The 15,101-nt window shown below is 39.6% G+C and overlaps 1 protein-coding gene across 1 annotated transcript in view; it reads right to left on the bottom strand.

Annotated features, from left to right (window-relative positions):
- SHROOM4 (shroom family member 4) overlaps positions 1 to 15,101 on the bottom strand; it is a 224,497-nt gene that overhangs the window by 105,468 nt on the left and 103,928 nt on the right. The window lies entirely within an intron of this gene.

Genomic DNA, 15,101 nt, shown 5'->3' with positions numbered 1-15,101 from the left:
GTCTCAATTCCCTCCTATGTGACATGTAGATAACAAGACTAGCTACCTCACAGGGTTGTTAGTATAGTAAATATCCGAGAACAGTAAGTCCTCAATTAATATAAGCTCTGATTATTATAACAAGGGGGTTGACTCTGAAGACCAGGAAAATGGCTTCCAGCTCAACATTCTGGGAGTGGAATGGCAAAATCAAAAGATACAAGTAGGTACAATGTAGCTGCTTCTTTATCTATGTCTCTTCAACATGTGCCCAGCACAGTGCTTCTAGTGTCTGACACACAGTGAGCATTCAGAGAAAGCTGGAAATATGGGTATTTACTGTTACAACACAACCTATAGAATTTCCATTAACCAGGGCAATCTGGGGAAGAAGATTGTCAGACTGAGGGGTATTGAAAGCAAAGGCAGAAATAATAGCCACTGGGGCAGGCAAAAGCAAAGCAAAGCAAAGCAAAGCAAAGCAGAATGTCCCTGGGGGTCTTTGCTTATGGCTAATTTTATACATTCATTTTACCATGAAGGTGAGTTGTACCTATTGGAACATAAATTCCATCCATGATAATCCATGAAAGGAGTCATCTCATCCATCCATTAATCATGCCTTAAGTATTTAAGCACATTTCTATTATGCATAGGACAACATGCTAGAGATATAAAAATGAACAACGTTCCTAATTTCTAGCCTCAGGGACAGGTTACTGCCTACAGCTTATTTATCAACTGAGATGGTCAGGTAAAAAAGGCTCCAACTCACTGATGTAATCAGGAGTTGTTTTTGTTTGTTTCCAGGGAAAGGGAATGTAAGGATAATTACATTTTATAGTCCTTAGGGGATGGAAGATTCTAAATGGGGCAATTAAGGGCTGGTATTCACTGGAGGTATTTTTACACTTCTACTCTTGTTCCAATCTTTCTCTCAGTCTTTTATAATGTCCCCTCAATCTATCCCCACACCATGGAAGTTATAATATTGTTGAGCTTTAGGTTGGCCAGCTCATGTGCAATTTCGCAGATGAGACCTCCTGGGTGCAGAGAAAAATTTAAGTTCAGGATTTTTTAAACTCCATCAAATAAATTGAACTTCTGAGTTAAATCACAGAATGTTATTATATTTATTGCTGCTAACCCAACTTTTTTTAAAAAAATTAACCTTTGTCTAACAAATCATAGGTTAGCCAAGTGACATTGAATATATATACCTTTGTTCCGGTACCCGGGCCACATTCAACACCAAACAAGCCAATATTGGTAAATGGGGAACAACTCTCAGCAAATTAATCAAGATTATACTCTTATTTCCATTGTCATTATCATTATTACTTCACAGTCACTGCTGCCTGCCGCCAAGAAAAAAGAGAGAGAGAGAGAAAAGGAAAGTGCTGTACTTGAATTTCAGAAGTTCTATTTGAATGACTCATTCCTTTGGCATCCATAGAAGGCCCTTAGCACCAGGCAGAACTTTCAACAGGGATCAGCCATTTGAAAGGGTTTCCTGAGGCTAACAAAGAACCACAAACAGAAGTCTAACTAATGAATGCTAATAGATTTTCCCTGTTGATGTACATTAGTCTTAATTCACTCTACCCATTGTTTTTAATTCATACAACTTAATTATCCATATTACTGTTACCCATAGCAAGTCTTCCCCTCAATATGTATTGATATTAAGTACCATCTTTGGTTAATTAAACACTGTTACAGCAGCAAGATCTCTGTTTATTCTAGGCCAAAAGATAAAAGGGAGAAACCTTTTAAACTAAAATGCTTAATTACTGCTGTAGCAAAAGCTCAGGCATTTGGCATTCCTTACTGCTCCTTCAGCTGCCACTTTCTGAGTCCTTGCACAGACTGTTTCTTGGACTACAGCATCAGGCCAACTGTTCATGCCCCTTTTTTCTGTTCCATGCCCCTTCTCAGTCACCAGCATCCTCCTCCTTAGGAGATATGTTAAGTGAAATAATCCTAATTTAGTACAAGTCTGAAGATGCTCAGACAAAAACCCAGCAAATTTTGGGTCGCCAGCATAATCTAAGAGTTCAGAAGGGTCCAGATCAGGAAGTAAGACTCCATTTGGTTGAAGATCCCTTCAACTATATCCCAGACTAGCCCTTTTCCAGACCCAGGGTATTTTCTGAGCTGTGCAATGGATTCCATACTCTTCCAGACTTTTTGGTCCTTTTTAAATTACTGCTCACTGGCCTTTCTCCTCCCCACGCTACCTCTAGATTTCTGAGATCTAGTATGTCTTCTATTTATTGTTTGGCCTCCTTACAGCCAGTTCTACAGGTCAATGTCTCAGCCACATATTTGTTTATATGGAAGACAAAGCAGATGTTCATGTTTCTATCAATAAAAATAAGGAAAGGAAGGAAGGAAAAATGAATGAGAGGAAGGGAGAAGGGGGATGGAGGGGGAAAAGATGATATGTATATTCTTCTACAAAAGGTTTTTGTTTTCCCCTTCCCACCACCCTCCTCCTAACTCTGGCTGGGGCCCTGGAAAGGTGTGAATCAACAAACTTGTTGAAATTAACATACCCTGTTTGAGGGACTGTATAACAATATATGATGCTATCCATTCAGTAAGGCTGGTCAGCTTTCCAGCTCTTCCTGAATCAGACCTTCAGGGTGGCTTTCTTGTTTCAGTTGAAGTGTTGTGAATTCTCAGATTAGACCCAGATGCATTGGAATGTCGGTATAAACACACATCACAAAGCTCAGTGTAAACGATGGTTAACTTATGTGTCATTTTGGATTACCCAAGTGATTTCTGGGCTAGCAGTGAGTGGCCCAAGTAATTGAAAATTGATTACATAGAGGTCATATAACCAAAAGCCAGGTGGTGCCTGGAAAGCTAGGAAGAGCTGATTGACTTTGGACAAGTCCCTTTCCCTTCTTGCAGCCTCTCTTCTCCTACTGGTAAAATGTGTAAGAGGGCCTGACTAGATGATCTCTTGGGGCTCTGACAGCTCTGGGCCTTTTCAGTTCTGACATTCAGTGACCTGTGAACAGTTAGCAAAGTAATGCATTATCCTTCTGCTGACACAGATAATCTCAGCTTTTTGTCCCATTGTACTCTGCCTTCACCCATGTTTCACTCCTTCAAAATTGACTAATTAACATCCATCTCTCAATTCCCCTGGTCTTTATCCACTGTTTCAGAGTGGTCCACCAAGGTTGGAACACTTAATAAGGCCCAGTCAGGACACTGAGAGAAAAAGATTCCTGAAGCCCTATTTTGTGCTAATGAGCTAGCAATTTGGAAATTTTTGATGGGTCTTCAATGAAGCATGAAGTGCTCTGATAGCTGTCAACAAAGTGACAAGTTGGCCCCTTGTGAGTAAAGGCAAAGAACAATTGACTTAACAGCACTTGCTGGCTTCCTAGTAGCTTTTATTTAATCATGCTAAGAGATACTTGCTTGGGTCTTTAGAATAAATTTAGGAGATGAAAAAGGGAAGAAAAGAAGTATTAAATCAGGTTTATAATTTAAAAATGCATTCAAAGGAGAAACACCATCTGCAACAATAACTGATGGGTACTGAACACCTATTGCGTTAGTGTAAGAGCAGCATTAAAAATCAATGACATGATTGTGAATACCTCTGCCTGCTACAGGAAATTTATTGGAAAAAATGAGCATCAACTGAAACTGTCTTGGTCAGCTCTTGGTCCAAGAGCTTCTGGCCAAATTACCAGCCCATACTGCTACCTCCACCAGCTTGTCTATCGTCTAAAGAAGACAAACAACATAATTGTTTAAATTGAAGTGTTTGTTTTTTGTTTTTGTTTTTTTGTTTGTCTTTGCAAATAGAAAAGGTCCACTCAGAATACTGTAATCCAGTTGTTTAAAGAAATAATATACCCTCTGAATACCTTTTTAGCATCTTAGAAAGATTTTCAAGTTTTTAGTAACACTCTAGGCATCCGTTCATGAATTTGGCCCTTTCTGAGAAAGAATAGAAAATACAGAGCTAGGGTTAAGCTGGCTTTGGGAAGTTTAACTATTAAGAAGTAGGAGTATCAAAGAATGAATAAAGTCCTTGCTCATTCTGAAACTTAGTTTGAAATCTTAAGCAAACCACAGGTTGGGGGCTGTCTGTTTCTAATCTACCCTCTTTTTCCTTGTTGGTATCTCTTAGAATCTGATCATGCTAGGAGAAATTAATCAGCGTTCCCTGGACATGGGAGATACAGGCTTTCAAACCTCGGCAGTCTTCTTGCCATGGCTTTCAACACCTAACTTGTCTCTCTCAGCAACTTCTTCCCTTAAAAACTGCTCTCAAATTTCTGAAGCAGTCTAGATTAGAAAAACAAGAAACTCTGTTCCTAATTTCATCTTCCATACTTTACACCAGTTTTCCAAAAGGCAAAACAGACAACAAAAACTTTTCTCTTCAATGAGAATTGGAAAACAATAACCAATTAAAAAGATGTAAGTAGCCCTGATTCAAAGGAGTAATCCCTATATGTGGACAGAGGGAAGAGGTGGACACCAAGGGAGAAGCCATTCTTTACCTCTACCAGCTAATAAGCAGATGCCCAAATCCTACAAGGAGCTGCCCCAGAGTGTAAAGCTCTGTGAATCAGGCCCAAGGACTCCCCTGACCTTGAGTCAACGGAACTATGCTGTGCCCCACAGCATGACCTAGCCCAACAGACAGCTTCTTCCTCCCCAGCTGCTTAATCACCATCTAGTTTACTAATCCTCATAACAAAGGCCGTCTAAGCTCCAAATCATTAAATTTCCCTGGGGATTAGCTCCAGTCAAATTCTAAGCACCTTTGCCAAAAACTCAGCCCAGTGCCAAGCTCAGCTCTAGGAATTTGGTGATGAGGACAGGGGAAGAAGACTCAAGAGCACTGTCCCCTGTGTCAGCAACCAAAGGCAAATTTGTCTTTGCTTCTACCAAGTCAGATCGTCCTGCTGTCTCTATAAGCCCGGTAAGCGGAGACAAACATGACAGCACAAGAGTAAACTGAGGGTTTCTTACATTGCTGGCAGATATGCTCACTGGGGCTCTGTCAACTCTAGCCATTTGTTTACACTGAAGTGTTCTTCTGACATTAATGCTATCAGTGTTTGTCACAAATGTTAGTCTTTGGTGGTATAAAACAATAGTGTTCAGAGTGGGGTACATATATCCCAGGCTGTGTACAAGATGATCCACTGGAACTTCTGTTTATATATCTAAAAAATTTAAAAATCAAGCTTTATTAATATATAATATTGGTGGTAATAAATTAGATCATCCGTAAATAAAATTGTGTATACTGGAGACACATACTCAAAACATTTTTACTGATGTACATTTTTACTAAAAATGTTAGCTGGATTACAGACCTAATGAGAGGACTAAAATCATAAGGCTTTTAGAGAAAAACATGGGGCATATCTTTGTGACCTTGAGGTGGGCAAAGATTTTTTGAGCAGGATACAAAAGGTAGTAATCATAAAGGAAAGAGTGATACATTGGAGTTCATCAAAATAAAAAAAATCTTCAGCACTAAAAAAGGGAAAAGACAAGCCACAGACTGGGAAAATATTCATAATACATATTATCTGACAAATGACTTATATCCAGAATATTAAAAGAACTACAAATCAATAAGAAAAAGGCAAATAGCCAGTTAACAGTTGGCAAGGCTTGAACAAGCACTTCACTACAAAAGATAGCCAAATACCCAATAAGCATCTGAAAAGGTGCTCAATATAATTCTTCATTAGGGAAATGTGATTTAAAATTATAGTAAAAGGTCACTACATATCCACCAGAATGGCTAAAATTAAAAAGACTTAAGTATTGGTGAGAATGTACAGCAATTTGATCTCTCTACATTGCTGGCAGGAGTATAAAAATGTAAACCATTTTGGAAATCTGTATGCCTACTCTCAGATCCAGCAATTCCATACCTAGAGACCCCCAAGAGAAATAAGTGCACGTGTCCATAAAAAGATTTGATTGTTCACAGCAGCTTTATTAATAATAGACAGAAAGTAGGAACAACCCAAATGTCCTTCAAAACATACAAAAAATGACATGCTATACAACAATTAAAAAAATGTAATAAAATGAATGTCAAAAAGATTATGTTGCATGAAAGAGATCAGACAAAAACAATACATACTGTATGACTTCATTTTATACGAAGGTAAAGAAGAGAGGTGATAATTTGAAAAAATGGTTAACTCTGTACTACTGATTGTAAAGGCACATGAGTATAATTTTTGGGGGGTGCTAGAAATGTTCTACATATTTATGTGGCTCCAGATCATATGGGAATATACATAACTAAACATTCATTAAGATTTGTACATTTTACTATATGTAAATTATTCCTTAATTTAAGAAAGAATTAAAAGAATAAAGTCCTGTAGACTATTCAGCTTATATTTCTGAGGTAGGCACCAAGACTCCAGCATCATTTTCACATACTCACAGTTTTAATCAAGGCAAAACATTTCTCTTAGAAACGTTAGCCTTCACAATAGGGCTATAATCTATGAATCTGCCCATTGTTCCTGTCTGCTTTGAGATAGTATTCATCCTCCCTACCTCTTAGAAGGTAGAGGATTTCAGTAAAAAATGAAAATAAAGACCAACACCATTTTACCAGTTGACAGGTAAAGGTGAAAAGTCTTAATGATTTGATTCCATTTTTAATCTCCAGCCAATTTTTGTCTTCACATATTACAAAAATAGAATCAATTCCTCATCCAATGTTGGAGCCATCTACTGCTACTCCTCTTGTCAATCTCAGATATGTTTGTTTCTTATGGTCCCCAGAGTTCATGACACCTACTCCTAGAAGCTGAACTTCATCAGGCCATTGCCACACAGGCAACTAGCCTTTCCTCAGGCACCATTACTGTCCCTGATATGGTTAGGCTCTGTGTTCCCACCCAAATCTCATATTGAATTGTAATCCCCACATGTGGAGGGAGTGACCTGGTGGGAGGTGATTAGATTATGGGGGTGGTTTCCCCAGTGCTGTTCTTGTGATAGTGAGGGAATTCTCACGAGAGCTGATGGTTTTAAGTGTGGCACTTCTCTCTCTCTCTCTCTCTCTCTCTCTCTCTCTCTCACCTGATGCCATGTAAGACGTGCCTTGCTTCCATTTCACCTTCTGCCATGATTGTAAGTTTCCTGAGGCCTCCCAAGCCAGCCATGTGGAACTGTGAGTCAATTAAACCTTTTTTGTTTATAAATTACCCAGTCTCAGGTAGTATGTTTATAGCAATGTGAGAATGAACTAATTCAGTCTCTTTGTTAGATTGCCTATGTTTCTTGACTGTCTAATAAGATATGACTTTCAGTGATACAAATGATCAGAGAACCTTGCAAAGCTGATGTGGTGGAGAGAGTTCAAAGAGAACCAGGGTGGAACAAACTGGAGGAAAGAATATGGTAGAGTGCAAGCGAATTTGCTCCGGACTTCCAGAAGCAGTTGTCAGCAACAGAGTTTTCCCTTGTATAGCATTAAAACAGTCTAGGACAAACCAGAAAGTCCATAATGTCCTCCAGCATTAAGAGAGCACTGTGTACAAATCTAGCGAGCCTTAGGAAGCTGGAAAGACCAATGGTCTTTTATCTACCGCCTAATATAAAAACACTGTAAAGATGACATATCAATTAATTATCATTTTCAAATTATGCATTAATACTTATAAGAAATGCCCAAATTAAAACAAGAGGTGTGTTAAATTCCACCAGATTGCTAGTGAGTGATGGGAATAATTCTACTTGGATTAATATAATCTTTATTTCTTCAGTATCAAGTCATTGTTGATGGGAAAACTATTTTTCAAGTTGATCAAAAATGCCTTTTCAACTTGCCTACTGAATGTGAATGAGTTAGATACAGTCTTCCAGCCCAAGAGGATGTGATTAACTATCTGGAATCTGAACCATCCCAAAGCCAGGTTCACTCAATAACTCATTGCTGGTTCCCTGAAGCCATTTATTTATAATCCATTATGCAAAAAGCCAAAGACAGTTTCTAAAGAGTACACGTACCCAATATTAGTCATTTCTGACTGGAAAAGGACCCAGGGACTAAACACCCTTCAGGGTAGGGACAAAAGGCTGCCTCTGGAAACTACTAGGCCTGCTTTGCTGCCTGGAAACCACTTGTCCAGCTTACTAGGAGCCTGTATACCCTCCAGCAGATGTGGACGAAGGGAGAGGAGGTTTGCTTTCTATTTCCCAGAGGTGGGCACCTGCATGCCACTCCCAGAACATTGTTTGACCCTGCCCAGGCCCCCTTTCCTTGGCAGTAATTTTAATCTCTGGTCTCCACTTAGACCTCTGACCAGTGGGAGGTGAAAGAGGAGAAAACAAATTTAACTTCCTCTTATCCTTGTGAATAACTGCTACCAAAGCAAACAGCTCCCAAATAAATAACCTACCAAGGCATACATGTATGTTGCAAAAGCAATAATAATAACACCCTTTACTGAGCCTAGGATAGATCCCACTTTATATTAAATCAGCACACTTGCTGCTGCTTTCACATAGTGCTGCAAATCTGGGAATAAGTCAGCCATCACACAGTCTGTTCCAAGCTACTGTCCTGTTCACATCATGACTGAGAAATGACACACCATCTCTTTCCTGCTCAACAAAATGTGCCAAATAACATAAAACAAAACTGAGTTTTCACAACTGGAAAAAAAAGAGAAAAAAAATGCACTCATTTGCTTATGTGTTAGTGGTGGGAAGGGACTCTTGCATCAGAGATTATTTCCTTTTGCAGTGACAGGATTAGGTTGAGAAGAAAATGAAGGAGGAAGTGACAGGCATTTGAGTTCAAGACCTGGAAAATCAATACGGCAAGCAATGTGAACGCCATTCTCTCTGGTATCAGACCTGCTCTTTAAGTTAAGGCTGGATAAAAAGAGAGGACCAGATTTTTAGCTTCAGTTCCTGCTCATTGTCACTTTTCTAACTTTAAACAAGAGTACATTCCTGCCCTTTCTCCTATAAAGGTTGACTCCTTCTGATAGCAGACTCCACAACCTTGGCACTGAGGGTATTCCTCACAGCCAAGGTCACTCTGGTGCTTTTCCTCCTCCCTCAAACTTTTTCCAACCCTCCCTACACATTCTCTTTTCCACTCCCACCTCTCCCTGCCCCGCCAACCAGGCATTTGAGCTCGCCTTCTCTACTTCATCTTCCCCTTCTGCCCCCCTACCCCACACCCAGACCCTCTCCTTGGGTTTCCTATGGGCAAACTTCAAGCCCTTGTGTCATTAACATCTGGTACGAACATTCATTAATTAAATCAGACAGACCAAAGAATGATTTTTACAATGTAAATAGTAACAGATCAGAAGCTCTACATGATCTGGCCATGCATGCCTTTTTGACCTTATTTCCCATAACCTCTTATCCTCTACACACACTCACACACACACACACACACACACACACACACGTCATACCAAACTTTCTGTTCTTTAGAGAGGTCAAGCCCATCCCTATCTCAAGATCTTCGTACTTACTGTTCTATCTGTTGAGAACATTCTTCTTCTAGATCCTACATAGCTCCTTTTATCATTGAGGTGTCAGCTCAGATCTTGCCTCCTCAGAGAGGCCTTTCCTGACCACCCACATAAAGAATGTTCCTTCTCTTCTCTACCCACATCTCATCACTCTCTATCACATTACCTGTTTTATTGTCTTCATAGAATTTACCACCATCTTTCATGATCTCATTTATTTCCGTGTATGTTTACTGGATGTCAAGATACATTATAGTGTGGGAGATAGTCAACGACTTTATACAGCTCTGTCACTGTCACCTAGGAAAATATATGTCTGTGTTGAACACATTGTAGTTGCTCAATAAATATTTGTTGAAATTAGAATTAAAAGGGATCTCAGGATATCACTTTATTCATTTGACTGATTCTGGAGAAGTAACAATATTTTAACTTTGTTTTTCATATAACTGAGGTTCAGGGATATTATATGACTTGCCCAGGATAGAGCATCTATTAGGTTTAAGATACTTTCTTCTGCAAGGTTGTAACAAAACCTTTTTGTTTTCATGGGTATATTGCTATTCATGATCGTTAACTAGCAATACAAAGAGTTCTTGCTAAAGTTTGTAAAAGACATTATTATTATTGGCTCAGAATATTCCAGAATAATTATCCTTTGCGCTAAATATCCTATTTGTCACGAGGTGCCCCAAGGTGAATGTTAGACTGTCAATTTAGTGGAAGGAATGGAGCCTTTAAGGAAACTGAGGTGTATGGCAATAATAACTTGTATACAGATATGATTCTCCTCAGTTTTTAACATTCTCTGCCTTAGGAAGTTAATTTAAAACACACACAAGCCCTCACAAACAGACCATGAACAGTGGGATATTTAACTACTCCCAGCATCTGGGAATTCAAAGTAACATCGACTCCACCTTTGTGTGTACAGACATTACAACAGGCTCTTTCAGTTCACCATCCCTGAAAAATTTAAGAGCAAATCCAGATGATGGGCATAAACCAGATTCTAATTTGATTTAGTGCTTCGTTAAGCAGTGCCCTCAGACCCCTAGAAAGTATGTGTGGGGTGGGGGGAACCCTCATCAATGTCCAAACGAGAGTTTGCCCTGACCCAATTTCATGCGACTATAGTTGCTTCCTTAAATACCATTTGTTCAGTGGGTTTAGTATTTTATACCTCTGTGAGTTAGTCATTATACCTTTTGTGAGGCTTTTCATATAAACAAATTCACAAGTTAGAAAATAAATCCTTTGTCAAGCCAGGTTTTCTGATTGGGATTTAGAAAATATGACCACCATGATATGGCTTTAAAAAGTTTAATATCTGTAGCGTGCATTCAGTGCTAATGGACAATAAGTGATAGTGAAGTTTTGTCAGGTCTGATTCAGATTACCTGTGGCTGCTGTGAGTTATATGGAATTACACAGAGTTTAATGGTTCTCTGGCAATTTGCCTTGGCTCAGGGCCAAGGCAGCTAATGCTTCAATCAAACTGCTCTCCCCACCCCCACCCCAAGACAATTTCAGTTTCTAACTCCTGAGTGGATCTGTGATGAAGCCTTCAATGACACTCTCATACAAATGCCAAAGGGTTTTTTTTTTCTCTGTCTCTTTCTCTTCCTTCTTCTTTATGGCTGCGTATATTAAGTGCTCCTGTAGCTTTGCCGAGACAAACTGCCTGGCTGGTGTTTATAAAGAGAACAGCTTTTAAGGTTTGATTAAAACAGAGAAGCCAACAGTCAGGAGAACAGGACAATATTCCTTTTTCTCTGCAGTGCCATCAGATATATCCAATTCACCCTAACATGGGCCCTGGCCCCACCCTGCAGGCCAACTTAAGGCAGCAGCCCTCCCAAATCACTTGAGTAATCGAAGAACATATCCCATCAAAGGCAGATAGCCTGCCTGACAGAAGAATCCCATGCATGGTAAGTTACCCTCCTCTCTTTTAGGAACCCAACTGGCCCTGAAGCTGGGATTCTGCCACAGATTTCTGGCATCACTTTCACATAGTTGAGACAGTGGACAAAGGCCAAGTGAACAAAGGCCAGAAACGTCCTCTACAAACTTGCAAAAAAGGCATGTACAACTCTGAGGTAGAACCATTCTGTGGATAGCAAATATTCTGGGTCCAAACTCTTTCATCAATCGCTGTTCAACCCTGTCCCCTCAACCTCTCCTAAAACCTCCAGTGGTGCTTCAGCACTAGCACCTCCCGCTATTTAGCTAAAGTGACTCCTGGACCCTTTGTCCAACTGATTCCAATGTCACATTTACTGGGTATTCTAGAGAGAATGCTCATTTTAAGAGACTAGCTGCCATAGAAGCAGCAGGAGGGAAGGGCAGAAACCACAGGATTCCTACTTTGCGCTGATTGCCACTAACTCATTTCAGCTGCTAAGGGGAGGCCCTGTTGGGGGAGCCAGGAGAGGAAATGGGTTCCATGTACAGTCCACTTTAAAGTGTTCACAATTGTGTGCTCAAAAATAGTCTCTACTAAACATTTAGCACGCCCATTAGCACAAGCCATAAAGCTTTAGGCTTTGCTGCACTGTTCGCCCAGGCTGCCTAAGCTGCTTTCCTATGGCAAAATGATTAAATGGTTGGCAAGTCAGATACATGCAGGAAGGATAAAGGAGCTCCAAGGATGGTTAAACCTGGACCCAGGAAGAATGGTTTAATATGACTTCTAAGCACATAAAAAAATTTAGAGGGAAGGACCAGCTGTTCTCAATTTTGATTGAAAGCAGAGCAAAGGAAAAGAAACTGATATTGCAATGAGAGGGACTGATGTTAGCAAGGAGGAAGAACTTCCTGCCAGGCAAAATAGGTAAATATTAGACTGAGTGGTCAGTCAATGAAGGTTATGGAATTTCCTTCTTTGGAGTGGCTCTTCTCTCTTTGCTATTTCTGTGTGGTCCTTCCAGCGGGGTCGGGGATGGAGGACAGAGAGGCAGCCAGAGGTCCAATTTAGTCCCTTTCAGCACTCAGAATCTCTTATTTGCAACATTCCAGGATCTGTAACAGGGTAACTGGGACACTTGAAAAGAAGGAAGCAACGAGAAGCTTGCTGGTCATCTCAAACATTTAGATTTTCCCCAACTTTCTATCCCTCACAATGAGCCAAGCTTTTGCCCTGGCCCCCAAAATCCCAAGAAAGAAAGCAATGTGATGTTCACATTGCCAACAAGCAACAATAATATTAACCAAAAGAATCAAAGTCACAGGCATGTTTGGTAGGGGCAGGCACTAGCCCATCAGTATCTCTGCTAATTTAACCTATAAGAACTCTCACAGATTTCTCAAACAACTTAAAACTACCATTTGACCCAGAAATCCTACTACTGAGTATCCAAAAGAAAATAAATTGATCTACCAAAAAGACACACTTGTACGTTCATTGCAGCACTATTCACAATAGCTAAGACATTGGAAACCACCTAAGTGCCCATCAATGGTGGATCAGATAAAGAAAATGTGGTAAATATATACCATGGAATACTACGCAGCCATAAAAAGAATGAGATCGTGTCCTTTGTAGCAACATGGATGCAGCTGGAAGTCATTATCCTAAGCAAATTAACACAGGAACAGAAAACCAAATACCACATATTCTCACTTATAAGTGGGAGCTAAACAACGGGTACTCATGGACATAAAAATGGCAGTAATAAACACTGGGGACTACCAGAAGGGAGAGGGAGAGGGATGAGGGTTGAAAAACTATTGGATACTATGCTTAGTACCTAGGTGACGAGATCATTTGTACCCTGAACCTCAGCATCATGAAATACACCCACGTAACAAAGCTGCACACGTACCTCCTGAATCTAAAAAGTTGAAATCATTTTAAAAAATGTATACACGTATAAAAATCAAATAAAAAATATCTCACAATCCCTGGGTCATGGAATAGTCTGAATCTTACTACATACCCAATTCCTTGAAGCCTGGGTTTCAACAAATCAGCCTGTCTGCTTTGATAAGCTTCTTTCAAATAAGCCAAAGGCCCTTTGGGTTTTTCATCTAAATCCTACTCAGGCACACACACTCCTTTGAGTATTCTGTGACTATTTTTGCCCTTAGCCTTGATCTAAGTCTCAAGGAACTGACTAGAGCTCACTCTGAGGACCAAGCCAGAAACATTTTATGTTTACCAGACTTATTTTTACTTTTAAACAAACACAGATGAAAGAGTCCCTGCTGAAAAGAACCACCACTTAATGCTAGCCCTTATACCTTAGTAACATTAAATTAAAATAAATTACAACAAATAATCATTGTTTCACATCAGTTTAAGCTGACAAAGTTAACTGCTGCAATCAATGGGCAACCTTTCACAAGCATTTGCTTAAAAGGAAAAGAAATGCTTCCAGGTGAAACTTATCAAACTGAAGGGCACTGAGGACCAAATCTTATTGTATGCCACCTGGTTTTCTCCCAAAGCATCAGTCAAGGAAAGAAAAGAGATCTCAACACAGCCTCCCAGTTAGAATCATTGACTTCTAACCACCAACAGAGATGATGGTTCAGGGAAGGAAGTTACACAGCATGGTTAAAACCAACACACATGAGGGAAATTTCTGGGGTGATGGTAGTGTTCTATACATTAATAGAAATTTTGGATACACAAGTGCATGGGATGTCAAAACTCACCCAATGGTACACGTCAGATTTTGTATTTCACTGTCTGTAAATTTTACGTTTAAAGGAAAAGAACACGTGTAAACAAACATTGAACTCTAGTAAATAATACACATGCTGAAATTTTAGGGGGACCTGTACTGATGTCCTCAACTTACTTGGAAATGTATCAGAAAATAATATAGATGAGTGAATAGAGAAAATCAATACACGAGTAGATATGAAACAAGTATAGCAGGAATAGATTAGTAGAATCTAGGTGATGGGTATACTTAAGTGTTTAATGTAAAATTCAGTTTTTCTGTACATTTAAAACATTCTGTTATAAAATGTCAGAAACACACAAAAACAAGTAAAAATTTGGATTTTTATTGTCCCACAGACCTTTCATTGATGTATGCATTCCAATACGCATTAACTGAAATTGTACTATGTGCGAGGCACTAGTTCAAATCCTGGTTCTGCCATTTAGTGGCAGTGTGACCTTGGGCAAGTCAATTCACCTCTCTGAAACCTGTTTCCTTATTTGTTTAATGGTAAGAATAATAACACCTACCTCACAGGGTGGTTATTGTTGAAATTACACTTCAATTGCTGACCACCTAATGAGAGCTATATTGAGTAGGGAACTCTCAATTAAGTGCTACTTGTTCCTCTCCCCTGTGGGATCTGTAGGGTCTCAACTATGGAAATTCTTTTGTGTCAGTTTCAGCTTGATTGCTGAGCACTTTTTGTTTCATGAAAATTGCAGCCTGGGCCACGGCCTTATATTATGGTGGGTATATAGTGTTCATATGTTTCAACTGACTCCCTGACATTCAATTGAGTTTTGGTTTTCAAACTCCCCTTTGCAAACAAGAAGAATAAGAAAGATTACCCTTCACAGCCTCTGGTAACCATCCTTCTACAACAGGGTGACTATAGTAAATAGTAACTTCATTGTAAAAG

The sequence above is a fragment of the Theropithecus gelada genome, chromosome X, assembly GCF_003255815.1.
Source record: "Theropithecus gelada isolate Dixy chromosome X, Tgel_1.0, whole genome shotgun sequence".
Lineage (NCBI taxonomy): Eukaryota > Metazoa > Chordata > Mammalia > Primates > Cercopithecidae > Theropithecus > Theropithecus gelada.
Note: the sequence above shows the minus strand (reverse complement) of the source record. Positions and strands in the feature narration are given on the sequence as shown.